This window comes from Styela clava, chromosome 10 (genome assembly GCF_964204865.1).
Source record: "Styela clava chromosome 10, kaStyClav1.hap1.2, whole genome shotgun sequence".
NCBI lineage: Eukaryota > Metazoa > Chordata > Ascidiacea > Stolidobranchia > Styelidae > Styela > Styela clava.
Genome location: NC_135259.1, coordinates 284628 through 303187, shown reverse-complemented (window position 1 = coordinate 303187; position 18560 = coordinate 284628).

Below are 18560 nucleotides of genomic sequence, written 5' to 3'. Positions count from 1 at the left end.
CGCTTTTTATCTGAATTAAAAGAACAAAATTTAAATGCTTTGTAACATCCATTGTGACGTCATAAAATATAATGAGGATGCATTTTAAAACTAATAAAAGCCTAGCCCTGAATAATAAAAAAGTTGATTGTTGTAAACTGCTTGTCTGACTTTGGTCAGACAAAAGTTACAGAAATACATTTGTGTAAGCATGCAGCAGGACTCTCGAATTGCTCTGTCGCATTACACTATGGTATGTTGTGAGTTTGTTGATTAATTATGATAATTGGTAAAGTAGAAGCGCAATGGTTGGATGTCTTGTCTCAGTCTAGCGCAGTATTCAGTGTGAATCATTGTTTACAGGTTCTGTATTGTTGAATGCGGAGAAATAAGATTAGAAAAGCCGATACTCGCATTCACTGAATGCCTGTACAATTAGAATTTTTTACATTATAAAAAATAAGGAACGGGTAGATATGATTGACAATCTTCTAAATACATGGTATGTGGCCCAAAGTAATAACATTTGATCCCAAACCAACGCTGTGATTTATATATATGATGAAGTTATCACTTGTCTAAGTGAATGGGATGGAGCGAGATTCGAATCTAAATTTACATGCGTGTCGAATCCACAGATTTTCTGGAATCGTATTGAAAATCGATTTCTCTACATCTTTCACCGAGGCAATATTCATTTACGTTCCTACGAATTGCAGCATCCGCAATATAAGATCTACCCTAGGGTGGTCCAAGGTTGCGAGGTTGGTGGGACGCAAAAACTTTTGACGATGTCTCGCGGGCCACAGTAGAAGAAAACCCAAAAGTGATAAAACATCGCGAGTTTACCCATTTGCTTCTTGAGAAGTATCGTCGAATTTTTGGCATCTTTCCCCATGTTTGATTTTTTAATGTCGCTTAAAATTATATTCGTCCGTGGTAGATATTACTTGGAAACACACCAAACACTGTCATTGAACGTTGTTGTGGAGAAGGAAATACGTTTCTACTTTCTTGGTAACTTTTTCTACACTTATTGTATGATGAATTCATTTATTTGAGTAATTTTATTACTTTTAGCGTGACAAGGTCTGGTTGTAACGTCAACGAAAAACAGAACAATTACTAAGTCTGGTCTGCGTTTCGTCATTGCTGTCACATGGCCAACGCTTGAAAATAGAGAAGTGTTTTTACTACAATAAATGCTCAAAACGTCTCTCAAATTGAGAAGTTACTCAAGGCGAGATTAATGTACGAAGTTTAGATGAAAGCGCGATTCATCTCATCGGCTTGGTCATGTCTGCACAAGACAATTCATTGTCCTTTTATCGATCATTTCCATCCTGGCATAGTCTTGACGTTTATAGATACAATATTGAAATTCTGCGATTTTACCAAACATCAATCTCGACATCGGGATTAGGAAAAAGGCCAATCCCAGTTGGAATAGTTTAAAAATAACTCAAAAATATTTTGCCAATAAATACACATATCTACCAATGGTTTAGTACACGCTAAAATTGTTCTGCGGGGCGCAAGGAATGTGTTCTCGGGCCGCGGTGTGAACCACCCTGATCTACCCTATAAAGCTCGGTAAAAGCAATGCCTAATCATAATCAGTTAACCGCTATCTTGAAATTCATACTAACATACATTCCTAAATCATCAAAGATTATTACTGTTCCACCCGAAAGTTGGCCAGGGCAAATTTGACGTTTTTACGTACACTACGAAGACGCGTCCGACGCATTACACAATGGTATGTTGTGAGTTTGTTGATTAATTATGATAATTGGTAAATTAGAAGCGCAATGGTTGGATGTCTTGTCTCAGTCTAGGGCAGTATTCAGTGTGAATCAGTGTTTACAGGTTCTGTATTGTTGGTAGTACTCGCTATGTATCTGTTGGAAATGACAATTTGTGAGTTTACAAATTCTTGTAAGAATTGATGTTCTCAAGTCTAATACAAATATAATGTAGGGCAGTATTACAGTCAACTTAGCGCAGTAACTACTGCTTTAATATTTTATTCATAAAACTTGGATTTTATTTACTCCAAGGCATATTTCGTTTGATTGTGTTACTTGTAGAGTCAAAACATTAGGTATGTATATACTGTTGAATTTTGTATGTTTTTAATCTATATCGTTCTGGTTGATTTCAAATGCTGAAAGTTGTGATATTATAATACAGAAAAAAATTGGGTTGTCTTGCCGTATAAAATATTTAGTTTATGTTCATTGTTTTCGGCAGATGCCATAATCCTGATTTCATTCCCAGTTCCATCGTGTTGACTGTTTTGAACAAACTACACAGATTTTTAGTTGAATTTCATTGGGACATAGCACTTTACGGCACAGATAATATGCTGGAACCCCTTGCTCTCTAATATCAAACACTAGTAACTGGTTCAGAAACAAATCGTTTTGTTCGTGACAAGACTTGTTTATTGGGGGTGCGTTGTCGAAGATCTTCAACCACTAATATTTAGCTACGAATGTAAACTTTTTCTTTTCTTTTGAAAAGCCGAGAACATTTATACAATATAAAAATATATTGCATTTTAAGAATATCCTAACGTCAAAGCCAGGAGAATGAGAATGTGTTCAAGTATTCAAAATGAAATGAAATTATTGCAATTTGCGTACAAGTTTTGACAATAAATTGACAATTTTCAATTTTGATGCATTGTGGTTTACGTGACCATTTAACCATGCTACAAGAACAAATCGGGAAAAGCTGGTCCAGTGAATCTGTAGGCACGGCGTACGATTTGGCGCACAGTGCGCACAGTGAGTCGTTTAAAGATGAACGAGAATATATTTTTACGAACAGTAAAATTAAATTATTTTACCGTACTGATGAATTTGATTTTATGGGGAGGAATGAGAATCACGAAAACTAAAACGAACACGCAGCTCGTATAAAAAGTCTTACGAAACAGCCTAAAAAAACAACGATTTTATAAAAAATCGCATCGAAGTAAATTTTTGGAAAGACCGACAGCTATAAACGTCAATATGATAGTCATGCTTCATATACTCGATTTTTCGAAAATGATATTAATTCTGCCATTTTTAACTGTTAAAATAATTGTTTTTGTTGAAAACAGCCATGTGCGTATAAATTATTGTTCCGTTCTTTCGGAGATGTTGATTCATCATATGTGGCGAATTTTTGTTGCATAACGGGAGTTACGTACGACAGCGGAAATAAATTTCCTAGTAGCGCAATATCGATATGGACTTTTAAGATGATTTACTTACTTTGAATGGGTTTCGAATTATAAATCAGATTCCACGTGAGATATACGTTCATCGTGTCGCCACAAGTATTGATTTAGATATCGAGAGACTTACTGCGAAAAGTGCTTGAGCTTGAACTGTGGGAGGGGAAAGGGATTGCTTCATACTTGAACACCAGGGGTTCACAGGTTTTGTTACAAATAGAAAAGCCCTACTTTTGTAAGTTCAATATCTGATGCTTGATATGACGAATTCAACAATAAGAGACTGAAGTCTTGATCAAAGTGGAGTAATTCTATAATTTTTCGAAATGTGTTGAATGTAAATATTCCCTGTACAAATTTGGAATATTCTGTCAAATATAATTGAAGCATTCCAAGAAAATTGCCAGAATCGTTCTACTTGAAGCTGATTCCGCGCCAAATCCAACTGATTAATGCACTAGATGAATGGATATTCCTAAGTTTTTATAGAATTCTGACAGATGGCTAGTTGGACCAGATTTTTTGCGATTGACTGAGCGAAGCAAACCGAAGCTATTTGCAATTAGTTTTGGAAAAGAGGACAAAAGAATACAGACAAAAACTTTGATGACTCGATGTTGAGTTGCGGAAAAAGAACCGAACCTTGGAAGGAAAAATTCTGACACTAGTTTTGGACCCTACTCGACCCGCGTCAGGATTCTGCCTCATTGATGGATGACTTCCTGTGAATATTCATGGGGGTGGCTTTGTCGGAAGTCCGCGTGGTTATAAGTTTCAGTTTAGTTCGAGTTGGGGAAAATATTCAAATATCCTATCGAATATTAGAATAACAGTTTACTGTTCTAATATCTGTTAACACAACACGTGGCCTGGGCGCGGCACGTCGTTTGTACGTCGCCGAATTAAACGCTTGGACAGCACATCGTACGAGACACGAGAATCAGCATACACTTCTGGCTAACGGACAATGGCGTCAGAATTGAGTGTTATATTTGCGGTATAATATTTTTATTTATTTCCAGTGGATATGATATTATTTCAATTCCTCGATGAGCATAATGTCGCCCTAATGTTGCATGATTTTTAATTATTCAGTTGGTCGTTTTGTAAAATTGGAAACATTAATACAAGTTCTTAATGAAGTAACATTGAGTCAATCTTATCAGAAATTTTCACCGATCCGCAGTGACGACATTTCATGAGGTATATTTAATGCAAAAACATGGATGTGACAGGAAAATACAACGAATCCCGAGGCCAGTAGCAAAGATATTGTTTACTTTTTCATTTTAAAGTGACGATAAGGAAGATCAAAGCCGACGCGAAATATAATAATCAAAATAAAGTTAATTTGGAGACAGGGATTTCAAATTAATTTCTATAATTTCCTTGGCGTCTCGTCGACAATAATCGCACAGTAGTTTTCAAATTTGTCAAACAGAACGCGCATATCCGCAATAAATTAAAACAAATTAAACATCGATATCTACCAGATCGCAAGACTTGATACACGCGTGCTTAAAAGAACCGACATTTTTATGTGGATGGCCGAAACAATCATGCCATAATCACGAAACATACTTCAGCCTATCTAAAATATGGTACTAAAATTTAAACATTATCTGTTTTGTTATGCTACTTCGTTTTCTTTTAGATATATATTCTATATGCGGGTATAATTTTGCCGTTTTGGCGTCTTTATCCACCTTTAACTGCTAAGACAGAGGTTTTGTATGATGTCATAATGAATATAACAAAACATATGAATTGTGGACCTTTATTCAAAAAACAAGCGATTCAGGCCAAGAACGCTCATTTACAAACATTCCTGAAAATGTGGAGCATAAGAAATTGACTTAAAACTCAAATACCTTTAGAGAGAAGAAAACCAGAAATCAAAAGGTTAGTGGGAGATGTGAGTTTAGCTTGACGCGATTATTGGATCGTTATTTTAAGCTGTTTTGTAAGATTTGAATCTTATACAAGCTGCGTGTTCGTTAAATGACTTTTTGCAATTTCCACTCAGCTCTATAAAACCAAATTCATCCGGACGGTCAAATAATTTAATTTCACTGTTCGTGAAAATATGCTGGAAGTGCGCTATGGGATTATCGGACGCGATTAAAATCATAGCTCGATTTGCTCTAATATCGGCCAACGGAATATCGTGTAAGTAATGCATATCTCTTTTAAGCATTTTAGCTGAATGTGGTATGCGTGACTCGATCACAAACACGTTATTCCACGCCAATAATCGTCGTAACCAGATTTCACCGACAATTTTACTACTTCTGTATCTTGTGAAACGCATTTGTTACATAAATTGTCAATTGTAACACGGGTACAATTGTTTTTATTAGACCAAGTCTTCGTTTCGATTCATGATGTACATCTAATTGAGATTTGACTAGCAGAGTCTACCACAGCGATAACGTATTCAGAAAAGCCCGATGGACCTTTTACTACAACTAGCAAAAGGTGAAACTGGACACCACGTCTGAGGCATTTGCATTGGCAACGCAGTTTGTACAAGTAGATACATTGCGATGATTGTTAGCATTTGATCTTCTTGTAAAGATCCCCAGGCCATGGATCACTGAATGTTGCTTGTTCAGCGATTACTTGATTTATTTTGGCAGCGCTTGACAAAAGAATATTGTCTCCAATTTTAGTGCCGACAGAAGTGACTCAATGTTCAACACAACTTTCAAGTTAGAGATTTTGTGGCCCTGATTATCAAGAAGTTGTCAGAAAAGTGAAAGTGCACATATCCAATTGTATTTATGTGCGTGACATAATGAAATTCTGCCTACTTGAACCTTGTTGAGTACATTTACGTACAATATACACACTGCATGAATAGCATCCACACCACACATACACATTGACAATTTCGTTATCTTCATGGGTTTTGTTTCCTTATTTTTAACTCCAATTGTTTTTGGAAGTTGAGCAAACATTTTTTTTTCAAATATTTTCTCCGTTATCCATTTCATCAAAACATTTCATATAATTTCCGGGGCCGGTATGTACGAAATGTTTTATTGCCCATTTTATGGAACCTTAAGCCCTTTATTTTAAGCACTGTATAGTACTATAGTTAGTCAACGTCCCTCCTTTTACTGTGGCGAATAAAGGACTCACCCCTCCCAGTCCCCTCGCTAGAAATTTGAAATTTTGTTGCCACGAGGTAGATGCACGTCGCACAATGCGGATCAGGGAGTCTGCTGTGCAATTGTATATTTTATTAATGATGGGATTTCCTATTTCGCGTTTGACTCATGCCATACGTTGCAAAATGATTATCAGGTGGGAATTTGATACTTAGAATATTGTTAGGTTTATTCATATATTACCCGAATAGGTTTTGACGATTGCTCTAATATATGCAATGTTATATTTATCATTGTCTTATTTTGTATCCTAGCATACTCGCGGCTGTTCTTTGAGTCCTTGTCAAAAATAGTCAATTTATTATTAACACCAATACTGAAGTACTAAGACTGTTAACACTGATGTCAACATCAGATGTGTTTCAGGCTGATAACAAAGTTTCTTTCAAAGTTTCTTGTTGGTGCATAAATTGAAGACAATAATTTGGATTCCAAAGGACAGGATACGACTTTAGTTAGCTCGTAACTCGTAGCCGTAGTGAGAAACCTTACTTCAAACTACTTATCCCACATGCACAACCTTTACATTTGCTCAATTTCTGATGAATGAGCTAGTATGAAAGGGAGGTATGAAGATCATAGTGCCAGTATTTGACAAGTCAAAGAAAGTTAAACTCACATATTTTATTATCCACATAATTTGTTTCTGTTATCATTCTCTTAGAAGTATTTTGTGGTTCTCGTGATTGCATCGCATACGGCACCGATGTCTAGCAATAGAATGATGAGAAATAAGATTAAAAAAGGCGATACTCGCATTCGCTGAATGCCCGTAAAATTAGAATTTTTCACATTATAAAAAATAAGGAACGGGTAGATATAATTGACAATCTTCCAAATACATGATATGTGGCTTAAAGTAATTACATTTAATCTCAAACAAACTTTGTGATATATATATGAAGACGTTGTTGAATTATTACTTGTCTTAGTGAATTGGATGGAGCAAGATTCGAATCTAAATTTACATGCGTGTCGAATCCATAGATTTTCTGGAATCGTATTGAAGATCGATTTCTCTACATCTTTTATCGATACAATATTAATTTATGTTTCTACTAATTGCAGCATCCGTTATATAAGATCTACCCTAGGGTGGTCCAAGGTTGCGAGGTTGGCGTGACGCAAAAACTTTTGGCGATGTCTCGCGGGCCGCAGAACGAGAAAACCCAAAAGTGATAAAACATCGGGAGTTTACCCATTTGCTCCTTGAGAAATATCGTGATATTTTTGGCATTTTTCTTCATGTTTGATTTTGTAATGTCCGCTAAAATTATATTTTTTCGTGGTAGAAATTACTTGGAAACACGCCAGACCCCGTCATTGAACGTTGTTGGGGAAAGGTAAATACGTTTCCTATTTCTTGTTCACCCATTCTACACTTATTGTATGATGAATTCATATATTTGACTAATTTCATTACTTTTAGCGTGATCAGGTCTAGTGGTATCGTCAAATGACAACCAAAATATATGTCTAAGATGAGACTCCGGACCCAGCTAAAAAAAAAAACTGGATTGCGCGGCGCTAAGTCAGGTCTGCGTTTCGTCATTGCTGTCACATGGCCACGTCTCTAAAATTGAGAAGTTACTTAAGGCGAGCTTCATGTACGAAGTTTGGATGAAAGCGCGATTCATCTCATCAGCTTGATCATGTCTGCACAAGACAATTTATTCTCCTCGTACCGACCACGGGAAGTCATTTCCATCCTGGTAGAGTCTTGACGTTTATAGATACAACATTGAAATTCCGTGATTTTATCAAATATCAATCCCGACATCGGGATTAGGAAAAAGGCCAATCACAGTTGGAATAGTTTGGAAATAACTCAAAAATATTCTGCCAATAAATACACTTATCTACCAATGGTTTAGTGCACGCTAAAATTGTTCTACGGGCGCAAGGAATGTGCTAGGGCCGCGGTTCGGACCACCCTGATCTACCCTATAAAGCTCGGTACAAGCAGTACTTAATCATATTCATGTAACTTCTATCCTGAAATCCCTACTAACATGCATTCTTAAACCATTATAGGTTGTTACTAGGGCTGGGAATGGTTAACCGGTTAACCGATTTCATATGGTTAACGGTTATGATTTATTTTAACCGTTAACTGACATCTCAGGTACAAATCCTCTTTATACCGTACAATTTCGTCAAATATGATTACGTCATCGCAAATTTATCTTTTGAGGCGTTTAATTCAAAAAAATCTTACTAACTGTGTGGGTAAGGAATCAATAAATGTGAAAAATAATGGAAGCACCAAATTTGCTGATAATAAAAATTTACAATGATGAATTCAGAATCAGTTTTCGGTCGATTTTGAAATATATTGTTCACGATTTCATTGCAAAATCGGATATTCAATGTCATACAACAAGTGTGCAGTTGATGCCGTTTTTCTTTATGATATATATCTCGAAGTAGAATTTTCACATAGAACACTCAAAATTTGTCACATAAATGACGTTTAAGAACGGAATCGAGTTTTCTAAAATATTTCCACACGCCCGAACCACGCTGCCTATCTTTTGCAGCAGAGGAAACATGAAACTATCTCGATTCGTGAATAATTTTGAGCGATACCGGAATAAGAACACGCGAAATTGCTTTGTTATGAGAATTAAGTTCAGTTATTCCTGTTGCAGTGTGCTACACTTTGTTTTTGTTCCGTCATTATTACATTATCGTTCTTTGTGTTGTGATCACTGATTATCGTCAAGCGACAACGGACTGCATTAGCTACGTGCCGTTACGAGTATTAGACGGTAGTCCGATTAAGTTTGGCTATACTTAGTGACTCAATGTAATTATGTTGCATGTTCTTGTGTTTAGGTTAAGATGCGTTCTTAGTTTCTCAAAGCCATAATTTTGGTTATAATAAATAAACTGTCATAACAATTTAAGAAACTAAAATCTTAAATATGGATGCATCGATGAAACCAGTGAGACTTGACCTAAATCTGAATTCTCCAAGCGCGGCAAAGGAATGGAAGCACTGGCGAAAAACATTTGAGAACTACATTGAAGAATTAGAGATGAGTGTACAAGAGGGCCAGTCTGTGAATAAACTCAAGAGGCTAATCAACTCAGAATCTCACAATGTTTATGAATATATTGAAGATGTGGACGCTTATAGTAAAGTTATGGAAGTGCTACATAACTTATATGTCAAGACGCCGAATGAAATATTTGCACGACATCTGCTAGTTACGGCAAAGCAACAAACTGGTCAATCCATCGACGAATTTTTACAAACTCTGCGTAATTTAAGTAAAGATTGTAATTTTAAAGATGTTTCTGCCGCGCAGTACCGCGACGAACTTATACGTGATTCTTTTATCAATGGTATTTTGTCAAATAACATCCGACAACGTCTTTTGGAAAACAAGGACTTGACTCTTGAATTAGCGTTTTCACAAGCTTCATCACTTGATCTGGCGCAACGTAATTCGTCAGCATATGAAGCATCTCGAATCGACGAATTGCAACCTTCGGCATTGGCCACTTCCGAAACCTCTTTCGACAATGAAGGTATAGTAACTGGCCGTATAACAGGGCGAAAATGTATATTCTGTGGATATAATTACCACAATCGTCAAAATTGTCCCGCACGCAATGCCAATTGCTACAAATGCGATAAAAAAGGCCACTTTGCCAAAGTTTGCCGATCAAAGATGAATAAATCTGAAGACTCTTCATCTATAACGGCGTCAGTAAATCCATCAGTCCACGATGTGCAATCAGCACCAAGGTGTTTACTGCCGGCAACACTTCCAGTTGTCATAGCTGGTCGCAATACAACTGCGTTGATAGATACCGGAAGCTCTCTCTCTTTTATAAACGAAAAGACTGCGAGAATGCTACGTTTGAAAATTTTGCCTTCACGGGAAAATGTAGTGATGGCTGTCCAGCATCTGCAAGGAACGACTATTGGATCCTGTTTAACTGATATGATAATTGGTACTCGTTCATATACCAAAGTGCCTCTTAAAGTATTTCGAGGTCTTTGTTGTGATTTATTGCTCGGTCAGGACTTTCAAAGACAACATGAAAGAGTCATTTTCCCTTTTAACGGCTCTCGTCCTGAACTTCTAGTTCAATATGAATCAAAAGTATGGGGTTTAGCTGCTGCAAACTACACCCCGGCTTCGTTATTTTCTAATCTCATGAAAAATTGTCATCCGATAGCTGTCAAATCTCGCCGTTTTGGCGCGTTAGACAAAGAATTCATCGCTAAAGAAGTTTCGAGAATGTACAACGAAGGAATTATCAGGCCAAGTTCTTCGCCGTGGAGAGCACAGCCTTTAGTTGTGAAGGACCCATTGACCTCAAAACGACGATTTTGCATAGACTATTCACAAACGATAAACATTTATACAGAGCTAGACGCCTATCCATTGCCGCGAATTGATGATATGGTTAACGAACTTGCTGGATATTCCTGGTTTTCCACCTACGATCTGAAATCCGCGTATCATCAGTGTCCAATATGCCAGCAAGATAAAATTTTCAATGCGTTTGAAGGCGATGGTAAACTCTGGGAATTCAATCGTATTCCATTTGGAGTGACCAATGGAGTACCAGCTTTTCAGCGGCTAATGGATGAAATTGTGGAAAAAGGCAATCTGAAAGATACATTTCCATACCTCGACAATGTAACTATAGCTGGACATACAAAAGAGGAGCATGACTATAATGTGAAGAAATTTCTCGATACTGTTAAGAAAAACAATTTAACACTAAATGATGCAAAAACAGTATCAAGTGTACGGAAAATTAACATTTTGGGATATACAGTGGGTAATAATTCAGTAGCTCCAGATCCCGAACGCCTAGCTCCATTAACAGAACTCCTACCTCCAACAAATAGTCGCGCTCTGCAAAGAATAATTGAACTTTTTGTGTATTATTCGAAATGGATTGTAAACTTTTCAGACAAAATGCGACGACTCCGCCAAGCGAAAACATTTCCTTTAGATTGCGCTACAGTACAAGACTTCGAATCACTAAAAAGAGAAATCGGAAATGCCACTTTGAACTCAATTGATGAGCATGTTCCATTTGTTGTAGAATGCGACGCATCGGAGATTGCAATTTCAGCCACACTGAATCAAGGAGGGCGACCAGTGGCATTTTGGTCGCGTGTTCTACAGAAGAGCGAGATGTTTTATCCCGCTGTAGAAAAGGAGTCAACGGCAATCATTGAAGCTGTGCGAAAGTGGGCCCATTTTCTGGCAAGACGTCCATTCACTATCGTGACCGACCAGCGATCGGTTTCTTTCATGCTAGATAACCGTCGTCGATCCAAAATAAAGAATAATAAAATTCAGTCCTGGAGGCTGGAACTAGCCTCTTTCAGTTACGACGTTAGATATCGACCTGGAAAACAAAATGCCGCACCTGATGCTTTAACACGTTTTACATGCGCATCAGTTTTTCCCACGTCATTGCAAGAAATACACGAAGGTTTATGTCACCCGGGCGTCACAAGACTTCTACATTTCGTCAAATCGAAAAATTTGCCTTTCTCGACTGATGACGTTAAAAGAACTTGTAAATTATGCCGCGTATGTGCGGAACTTAAACCGAAATTTTATTCCCCACCGTATGGCACATTAATCAAGGCCACACGGCCATTTGAAAGACTGAGTATGGACTTCAAGGGACCTTTGCCATCGCGGACAAAGAACGTATACATGCTAACCATTGTCGATGAATATTCTAGATTTCCATTTGTATTTCCATGCACCAATCTTTCTTCCGCTTCAGTAATAAGCTGCCTTGAAAAATTATTTGCTCTGTGCGGACTACCTGGTTATATACACTCTGATAGAGGAAAATCTTTTATGTCTGCGGAACTAAGGGATTTTCTGTTGAAACGTGGTGTAGCCACCAGTCAATCCTCGCCTTATCACCCAATTGGAAACTCCCAAGTTGAACGATTCAATGGAATCATATGGAAAGCCGTGCGTTTATGCTTGCGTACATATAATCTGCCTATCACACATTGGGAATATGTGTTACCGAAAGCTCTTCAATCGCTCCGATCTTTGCTTTGCACAGCAGTCAATGCAACTCCACATGAACTATTTTTCAACTTCCAACACCGCTCTCCCAGTGGTCATTCATTGCCTACCTGGTTGTGCGAATCAAAACATGCTTTTTTGCGGAAATTCGTTCGTTCGCACAAAAATGACGATTTAGTTGAACAAGTGGAACTAAAAAATGTGAATCCCGCATATGCTCGAGTTCGTTTTTCTGATGGGCGGGAGAGTACGGTATCGTTAAGAGACTTGTCCCCTTGTCCAATCTCCCAACGATCTTCAAGTCACGATAGAGAGTCTCAAGACTTTTCTCCTGAATTCAATATGGACGAAGATAGTGAAACAAGTACTAATGCGTCACCACTAAATGATGGATGCAATGTTGACCGAAATGAAGAGTTCAAAATTGAAATTCCAATTAGCTCAGACAATGCTAATAATGAAAGGATTGCCACACGTCGTTCAACTCGAACTAACATTGGTGTTCGACCAGAACGCTATGGTTTTGAAATATAGACTGGGAGAATGTTATGAGAATTAAGTTCAGTTATTCCTGTTGCAGTGTGCTACACTTTGTTTATATTCCGTCATTATTACATTATCGTTCTTTGTGTTGTGATCACTGATTATCGTCAAGCGACAACGGACTGCATTTGCCTTACTGCATTAGTTACGTGCCGTTACGAGTATTAGACGGTAGTCCGATTAAGTTTGGCTATACTTAGTGACTCAATGTAATTATGTAGCATGTTCTTGTGTTTAGGTTAAGATGCGTTTTTAGTTTCTTAAAGCCATAATTTTGGTTATAATAAATAAACTGTCATAACATGCTTTATGACCATTATGACGTAACAAGCTGAAATTATAATCATTATGTCAAACGTCACGCGGCGGTGAACCGGTTAACCGATTAATTTCACCCGGTTAACGGTCAAAGTGTTTTCCCTAAAATTCCCAGCCCTAGTTGTTACTGTTCCATCCGAATGTTGGCCAGGGTAAATATTGACGTTTTTAAGTAAACTGCGAATGCGCGTCTGACGCACTAAACAATAGTATGATGTGAGTTTGTTGATTAATTAGGATAATTGGTAAATTGGAAGCGCAATAGTTGAATATCTTGTCTCAGTCTATCTCAGTATTCGGTGTGAATCAGTGTTTACAGGTGCTGTATTGTTGGTAGTACTCGTTATGTATCTGTTGGAAATACCAATTTGTAAATTTACAAATTCTTGTAAGAACTGAGGTTTTCAAGTGTAATACAAATATAATTCAGCGTAGTATTACAGTTAAACTAACATAGTAACTACTGCTTTAATATTTTTGTCATAAAACTTGAATTATATTTACATCAGAGCATATTTCGTTTGGTTGTGTTACTTGTAGAACCAGGACATAACGTAGGTATATATATACTAAATTAGGTTTTTTATGTGTTTAATCTTTATCGTGCTAATTGATTTGAAATATAGAGAGTTGTGATATTATAATACTGCAAAATTGAGTTGTCTATCCGTATGAAATATTGAGTTTATGTTCTTTGTTTTCAGCAGATGCCATGTTCCTGATTCTATTCCAAGTTCCACCGTGTTGACTGTTTTTGTTTTGAATAAACTACACAGATTCTTAGTTGAATTACATTGGGACAGCACTTTAAAGCACAGACAACATGCTGAAACACTTTGCCCTCTCATATCAAACACTGGTAACTGGTTCAGAAACAAATCGTTTAGTTCGTGACGGTACTTGTTTATTGGGGGCGCGTTGTCGAAATCTCTAACCACTAATAATAAGCTACGAATGTAAATTTTATTTTTATTTTGAATAGTCGGAAACATTTCTAAAATATTGCATTTGAAGAATATCCTAACGTGAAAACCAGAAGAATGAACATGTATTCAAAATGAAATGAAACATTACTAATGTTTCTAGAGAAAGATCAAAAGCTTCCTTCATCACCCTTCCGAAAGTTACAAAACCATCTACACATACAGCTAAACTCACATCTTCCATTAACCTTCTGATTTCTGGTTTTCTTCTCGCTAAAGATATTTGATTTTCGAGTCGATTTCTCATGCTCCACATTTTTAGGGAATATTTGCAAATGAGCGTTCTTGGCCTGAATCGCTTGTTATCTGGATAAAAGAACTCAATTCATATATTTTGTTGGAATCATTATGACGTCATACAAAACCTATGTCTTAGCAGTTATAGGTGGATAAAGACGCCGAAACAGCAAAATTATAACCGCATATAGAAGTATAGGCTGAGGTATGTTTCGTGATTATGACGTGATTGTTTCGGCCATCCACATACATATGTCGGTTCTTTTAATCACGTGCGTATCAAGTCTTGCGATCTGGTGGATATCGATATTTAATTTTTTTAATTTATTGCGGAACTACTGTGCGATCATTGTCGACGAGACGCTAGGAAAAATATAAGAATAAATTTGCAATCCCCATCTCCAAATTAACTTTATTTTGATTGTTATATTTCGTGTCGGCTTTGATCTTCCTTATCGTCACTGTAAAATGAAAAAGTGAACAATATCTTTGCTACTGGCCTCAGGATTCGTTGTATTTTCTGTCACATCCATGTTTTTGCATTAAATATAAACTATGGAATGTCGTCATTGCGGATCGGTGAGAATTTCTGATATGATTGACTTAATGTTATACTTCATTAAGAACTTGTATCAATGTTTCGAAATTTACAAATGTCCTTACTGAAAATTGGAAATCATGCGACATTGAGAAACATTATGCTCGTCGAGGAATTGAAACAATATAATAATAACAACTGGAAATAAATAAAAAAAAATATTATAACGCAAATAAAACACTGAATTCTGACGCCTTGTCCGTTAGCCAGGAGTGTATGTTGATTCTCGTGTCTCGTGCGCTGTGCTGTCCAAGCGTCTGATTCAGCGACGCACAAAAGGCGTGCCGTGTTCAGGTCACGTGTTGTGTTACCAGATATTAGAACAGCAAACTGTTACTCTAATATTCGATACGATATTCGAATATTTTTCCCAACCCAAACTAAACTTAAATTTATAACCACGCGGACTGCCGACAAAGCCACCCCAATGACTATTCACAGGAAGTCATCCATCAATGAGGCAGAATCCTGACACGGGTCGAGTAGGGTCAAAAACTAGCGCCAGAATTTTTTCTTCCCAGTTTCGGTTCTTTTTCCGCAACTCAACATCGAGTCAAAGTTTGTCACTGTACTATTTTGTCGTCTTTTCCAAATCTAATTGCAAATAGTTTCGGTTTGCTTCGCTCAATCAATCGCAAAAAATCTGGTCCAACTAGCCATCTGTCAGAATTCTCTAAAAACTGAGGAATATCCATTCTTCTAGTGCAGTAATCAATGGGATTTTGGGCGGAATCAGCGTTAAGTGGGACGACTCTGGCAATTCTTCCTGGAATGCTTCGATATCATTTGACAGAATATGCCAAATTTGTACAGGGAATATTTACATTCCACATCTTTGAATTGACGAGAAATCGAAATGTTTTGTAACCTATAGAATTACTCCACTTTGACCAACACTTCAGTCTCTTATTGTTGAATTCTTCATTTCAAGCATCAGATATTGAACTTACAACAGTAAGGGCTTTTCAATTTGTGCAAAACCTGTGAACTCCTGGTGTTAAAGTATGAAGCAATCCCTCTCGCTTCCACAGTTCTAGCCCAAGCACTTTTTGCAGTAAGTCTCCCGATATCTAGATCAATACTTGTGGCGACACGATGAACGTGTATCTCACGTGGAAGCTGATTTAAAATTCGAAACCCATTCAGTCGGCCTGAACCTGTTATCGTGTAACATTTCAATCACGTTCTTAGATGCTGATACCAATGAAGCGACACTCCATTTAGAAGTTAATAAATCAACTTAAATGTCTATATCGATAATTGATATTGCGCTACTAGGAAATTTATTTCCGCTATCGTACGTAACTCCCGTTATACAACAAAAATTCGCCACATAAGATGAATCAAGAGCTCCGAAAGAAGCAATAATTTAAACGCACATAGCTGTTTCAAAGAAAAACAATTATCTGAACAGTTAAAAATTGCAGAATTAATATCATTTTCCAAAAATCAAATATTTAAAGCACCCTTTTTTACGTCTATAGCTGTCGGTCTTTCCAGAAAATAAAAAAGGACTCTGACGCGATTATTGGATCGTTATTTTAAGATGTTTTGTAAGATTTGAATCTTATACAAGCTGCGTGTTCGTTGAATGACTTTTTGCAATTTCTACTCAGCTCTATAAAACCAAATTCATCAGGACGGTCAAATAATTTAATTTCACTGTTCGTGAAAATATGCTGGAAGTGCGCTATGGGATTATCGGACGCGATTAAAATCATAGCTTGATTTGCTCTAATATCGGCCAACGGAATATCGTGTAAGTAATGCATATCTCTTTTAAGCATTTTAGCTGAATGTGGTATGCGTGACTCGATCACAAACACGTTATTCCACGCCAATAATCGTCGTAACCAGATTTCACCGACAATTTTACTACTTCTGTATCTTGTGAAACGCCTTTGTTACATAAAGTGTCAATTGTAACACGGGTACAATTGTTTTTATTAGACCAAGTCTTCGTTTCGATTCATGATGTATATATAATTGAGATTTGACTAGCAGAGTCTACCACAGCGATAACGTATTCAGAAAAGCCCGATGGACCTTTTACTACAACTAGCAAAAGGTGAAACTGGACACCACGTCTGAGGCATTTGCATTGGCAACGCTGTTTGTACAAGTAGAGACATTGCGATGATTGTTAGCATTTGATCTTCTTGTAAAGATCCCCAGGCCATGGATCACTGAATGATGCTTGTTCAGCGATTACTTGATTTATTTTGGCAGCGCTTGACAAAAGAATATTGTCCCCAATTTTAGTGCCGACAGAAGTGACTCAATGTTCAACACAACTTCCAAGTTAGAGATATTGTGGCCCTGATTATCAAGAAGTTGTCAGAAAAGTGAAAGTGCACATATCCAATTGTATTTATGTGCGTGACATAATGAAGTTCTGCCTACTTGAACCTTGTTGAGTACATTTACGTACAATATACACACTGCATATATAGCATCCACACCACACATTGACAATTTCGTTATCTCCATGGGTTTTGTTTCCTTATTTTTACCTCCAATTGTTTTTGGAAGTTGAGCAAACATTTTTTTTTTCAAATATTATTCTCCGTTATCCATTTCATCAAAACATTTCATATAATTTCCGGGGCCGGTATGTACGAAATGTTTTATTGCCCATTTTATGGAACCTTAAGCCCTTTATTTTAAGCACTGTATAGTTCAGGGGTGACAACCTATGGCGCATGCGCCAAACGTGGCGCATTGCATGATTGGAGGTGGCGCATTGCATCTTTAACAGGAAAATAAATGAAGTTCAAATATTGATACTAAAGGCCTGTTGTCACAATATTACGCCTAACTTTACTTCTTAATCGTACCTTTTTCTCTTCGTTGTTAAAAACAGCTTTATTGCGTAATGCTCATAAGACAGAATGCGTTTTTTTCCTACTTTCAGGAAGGCTGTAGTTTTTATTTGAAGCATGGCGTCACAATGATTCCCTGTTTCGTATTCAATTGTAATCTGTTTATCGTAAATTGCTCGAATTTTTGCGTGGATACGAGAATTTTCGTTGAGTTAACTATATATATGAGGCTGTCATTGAAATTTATTCATTCAGTGTTTAATTCAGTGATTCGGTAATTCTCTAAATGAGTGGTTTTCTGTAAACTTAATTGGTAAAGTTTCTTCTTGTGTGTGTAAAGGCGTGTACTAAAGGTTGATTTTTGTTTGTAAACATTTGCAGTTGTGTACTTTTCAAGACTTAAGCTTTGCTTTTATATATTTTGTTACCCAACACAGTGCGAAAGAAAATGAACAAAAGAAAGGCGGAAACTGATAGTAAGCGTGAATTTAATGAACAATGGGAAAATCAGTTGTTATTTATTGCAGGTCCGTCAAGAAAACCGTTGTGCATTGTTTGTGAAAAAACGCTTTCAAAAATAGAACTCCAAGAATAAAAAAACTGGCGAAAGTAAAACAGCAGCAAAAGTCTCATAAAGGCGGTACTT